Here is a 5,345-nt window from a genome sequence, read left to right as displayed (position 1 = left end):
TCAACTATAGGAGCAGTTGTTAAGGCTTTCTTAAGAGTTTCAAAAGCTTCCTTACAATCATCATCAAAAACAAACGGTACATCTTTTTGAAGAAGATTAGTAAGAGGTTTTGAAATCTTGGAGAAATCTTTAATAAATCTCCTATAAAACCCAGCATGACCAAGAACACTACGAATACCTTTAACGTCCCTCGGATAGGGCATCTTCTCAATTGCTTCAACCTTAGCTCTATCAACTTCAATACCTCTCTCAGAAATTTTATGTCCCAATACAATTCCTTCATTAACCATAAAGTGACATTTCTCCCAATTAAGAACAAGGTTAGTTTCTTCACATCTCTGCAAAACTTTATCAAGATTTCGCAAGCAACTATCAAATGAATTCCCATAGACAGAAAAATCATCCATGAATACCTCTACAATACTCTCACAAAAACCATGAAAAATAGCAGACATGCATCTTTGAAAAGTAGCAGGAGCATTACATAAACCAAAAGGCATGCGTCTATAAGCATAAGTTCCATAGGGACAGGTAAAGGTGGTTTTCTCTTGATCTTTAGCTTTAACAGCAATTTGTGAAAACCCGGAATAACCATCAAGAAAACAAAAATGAGTATTTTTAGACAACCTTTCTAGCATTTGATCAATAAATGGTAAAGGGTAATGATCTTTCTTAGTAACTTTATTAACTTTTCGAAAATCAATGCACATTCTATACCCTACAACTACTCTTTGAGGGATGAGCTCATCATTATCATTAGGCACAACAGTCATTCCTCCTTTCTTGGGAACGCAATGTACAGGACTAACCCATCTACTATCAGCAATAGGATATATAATACCAGCTTCGAGAAGTCGTAATACCTCATTTCTTACCACTTCCTTCATCTTTGGAATTAGACGACGCTGATGTTCAACAACAGGCTTTGCATCATCTTCCATATTAATAGCATGTTGGCAAATAGAAGGAGAAATCCCCTTCAAATCATCAAGAGTGTAGCCAATAGCTCCTCGGTGCTTCTTCAATATTTCCAATAACCTTTCTTCCTCAATCTCTGAAAGCTTAGAACTAATAATAACAGGATATATTTTCTTATCATCAATATGAGCATATTTAAGATTATCAGGTAAAGGCTTTAAATCAAAAACAGGATCTTCCTTTGGTGGCGGTGTTGTACCCAAATCTTCCACCGGTAAATCATGCTTGAGAATAGGTTGGCGAAGAAAAATTTCCTCAAGCTCATCTCTTTCTTTCCTAAAAATTTCGCTCTCGCTATCCTCCAAATGTTGCTGCAAAGGATTATTAGGAACAAGAACAATAGATGCACATTGCTCCATTTTAAAATCATTACTAGGCAAATCAGCTTTATAAGGAGTTTTAGTAAATTTAGAGAAGTTAAACTCATAAGATTCACCAGCAAATTTAGTCAAAATTTTCTCTTTCTTGCAATCTATAATAGCTCCACAAGTATTTAGAAAAGGTCTACCAAAAATAATAGGACAATAATCACTAGCAGCAGAACCAAGTACCAAAAAGTCAGCATGATATTTAATCTTACCGCATAAAACTTCCACATCTCGAACAATACCAATTGGAGAAATAGTTTCTCTATTAGCCAGCTGAATAACCACATCAATATCTTCAAGTTCGCAAGAATCAATTTCGTGCATAATCTCCGTGTAAAGCTCATAAGGAATAGCACTAACGCTTGCACCAATATCACATAATCCATAATAGCAATGATCACCAATTCTAACAGATAGCATAGGAACACTAGCTTGTTTGGGTTTATTAGGATGTGAAACAATATTAGAAGCATCTTCACAGAAAATAATATGACCATCCTCCACATTTTCAGTCACAAGATCTTTAATTATTGCAACAGCAGGTTCAACTTTTATTTGTTCTTCAGGTTCTACAGGTTTCTTTTCACTTTTATGAACCGCACTATTTATAACAGAGTACTCCTTCATTTTAGCAGGGAAAGGAGTTTTTTCAATATAAGCTTCAGGAATAACATGATCAGCAGTTTCAACTACAACGGATTTATTAATAGATGAATCAATTTTATCTTTATACGGTTCATGATACTTATCAAAATTCTTCTTTGGCAATTCATAATGAGAGGCAAAAGCTTTATAAAGATTTACAGCAACTTGAGAATCAAGACCATATGTAGCACTCATATTACGAAATTTATCAGTATCCATAAAAGTTTCAATGCATTTATAATCATAAATTATACCTGATTCTCTATCCTTGTCGATCTCCCAACCTTCAGTATTTTCTTGGATCCGATCAAGAAGGTCCCTTTTAAACTCTTCTTTGTTGCGTGTAAATGATCCAGAACAAGAGGTATCCAAAGAAGGTCTTGTCTTGAAAAGAAAGTCTTGCATAGAAATTATCAATAATAACATTACCAGGAAGCTCATGAATGGGGCATTTGAGCATTAAAGACTTCAATCTCCCCCAAGCTTGGGCAATACTCTCTCCATCATGAGGCCAAAAATTATATATGCGATTCCGATCCTTATGAATTTCACTTGGAGGATAGAACTTAGAATAAAACCGGGGCACAATATCATTCCATTCAAGAGAATCCCCATTATCCAGTAATTTATACCAATGCGCTGCTTTACCAGACAGCGATAAAGAGAATAGTTTCTTCCTCGCTTCATCCATAGAAATACCTGCACATTTGAATAACCCGCATAATTCATGCAAAAACAGTAAATGATCACCGGGATGGACAGTTCCATCCCCTTCATAGCGGTTATCCATAACACGTTCAATAATTTTCGTAGGTATTTTATATGGTATCACTTCCTCACCTGGCGCTTCATCCACTACCGTTGCAGTAGTAGTAGATTTCCCAAATAGAAATTGAAGAGAAGATCTCTCCATAATGACTTATAGCAGCAGGCAGAAATAAAATCAGCACAACAAGAAGGTTTTCCTTACCAATTCCACTTACCAATAGCGCTTCACTCCCGGCAACGGCGCCGTAAAAATAGTCTTGATGACCCACAAGTATAGGGGGTGTATCGTAGTATCTTCGATAAGTAAGAATGTCGATCCCAACGAGGAGCAGAAGGTGTTGACAAGCAGTTTCGATGAAGGATTCACTGTAAATGCTCACAGACAAGTATTCAGGGGGTTTTGATGTAACAGTTGAATAAAGTACAAGTAAGTAAAGTGCGAGAGTAACAATTGCAGCGAGTGGCCCAATCCTTTTTAGCACAAAGGACAAGCCGGTTTGTTTACTTATAATTACCAAACGTTCTCGAGGACACACGGGATTTTAGTCTAGTGCTTTCGCTACATACGGCTAAATAATCTTCATTGTTATGATAAGTGTTGTGTGGGTGAACCTATGCTAATGTACCGCCCTTCCTAGGACTAATACATACTTGTGATTATACCCCTTGCAAGCATCCGCAACTACAAGAAAGTAATTAAGAATAAATCTAACCATATCCTTAAACTCGAGATCCTCGCGATCCCTCCCGCATCGATATACCAACGGGGTTTAGGTTTCGTCACTCCGGCAACCCCGCAATTAGCAAACGAATACAAGATGCATTCCCCTAGGCCCATAAATGGTGAAGTGTCATGTAGTCGACGTTCACATGACACCACTAGAAGAATAACACCACAACTTAAATATCACACCATTGAATATTACTCAACCATAGTTCACTACTAACATTTAGACTTCACCCATGTCCTCAAGAACTAAACGAACTACTCACGAGACATCATATGGAACATGATCAGAGGTGATATGATGATGAATAACAATCTGAACATAAACTTGGTTCAATGGTTTCACTCAATAGCATCAACAACAAGTAGAGATCGATACCGGGAGAGTTTCCCCTATCAAACAATCAAGATCAAACCCAAATTGCTACGGCGGTGACGAGGTGCTGCGGAGGAGATGGCGGTGATGATGGTGGAGATGATGATGATGGTGATGGTGATGATGTCCAGCTCGATGACGGTGACGATGGCGTCGATTTCCCCTCCCGAGGAATTTCCCGGCGGATTCCTGCCCGCCGGAGAGCTCTTTTCTCTCTGGTGTTCTCCGCCCGCGCAGGCGGTCAGTAACTCTTCGCGAGGTACCCTCTGTGGCTTAGGTCTTCGGGACGAAGGGTTTCGCGAAGAAAAGGAGGCGAAAGAGGCCGAGGGGGCCCCACACCACATGGCGGCGCGGCCAGGGCCTGGGCCGCGCCGCCCTAGGGTGTGGGCCCACCCTGGCTCCTCCTGGCTCCCCCTTCTGGCTTCCTCCGTCATCTGGAAAAATAGGATTTTCTGTAAAACTTCCTTCCACAGTTGATCTTCCGAAATATCGCATCCTGATGGTGCTTTTTCCAGCAGAATCCTGGCTCCGGTGCTCAATCTCCAAACAATCATGAAACATGCAAAATAGATGAAATAACATAAGTATTGTGTCCCAATATGAAATATATCAATGAATAACAGCAAATTATGATATAAAATAGTGATGCAAATTGGACGTATCAGAGGGTTGCACTACGATAGCATGTTACACGAAGAACTATGCTAACCCTAACACATCTATGATAACTACGTTGCTCGCCATCAAAAAGGCTTCAGTACGAGCAACGCATGAACAACGTGGAGCTTGTGCTGCCTAGATCGCAAGATGCGATCTAGGCAGCATGTTGCTTACCGGTAGAAACCCTCGAGACGAAGGAGTTGGCGATGCGCCGAGATTGATTTGGTTGGTTGAACGTTGGTTGTTGTTTATTCCATAAACCCTAGATACATATTTATAGTCCAGGGGACTTTCTAATTTAGGCGTGCACTTAACCGTGCACGGGTAAAAATTCTAACTAACCGACACGTATCCTAATATGTTACAGATACAAAGGCAAACTAGCCCAAACTCAGCATAGCAGGCCGACTCACGTAATCCTTCCATGTATATTCTTCAAGCCCATCTTGATCGCGGCCTACCTCTAGCTCGGTCATATTCTGGTGATAACAGCCATACGTTTTGCCTGTGTTCAACTTCGATCTAACAGGCGACGGAAAGCTAGGATATGGGTTTACGTCAGCTGATGAGCTAGAAGAGATCGACATTGGTCCTGGGGATAAGCCACGACCAACATTTATCAGCAAAAAGTTAGATCCGCATCTGAGGGGCCTGATGATAGCTTTGTTGAAAGAATACCCAGATTGTTTTGCCTGGGATTATATAGAGATGCCCGGGCTAGACAGGAGCATCATTGAGCATCGGCTACCTCTTAAGAAAGGATTTCGGCCGTTCCAGGAACGGGTGATACGTCTCCGACGTATCGATAATTTCTTATGTTCCA

Source organism: Lolium perenne, chromosome 3 (genome assembly GCF_019359855.2).
Source record: "Lolium perenne isolate Kyuss_39 chromosome 3, Kyuss_2.0, whole genome shotgun sequence".
Lineage (NCBI taxonomy): Eukaryota > Viridiplantae > Streptophyta > Magnoliopsida > Poales > Poaceae > Lolium > Lolium perenne.
Note: the sequence above shows the minus strand (reverse complement) of the source record.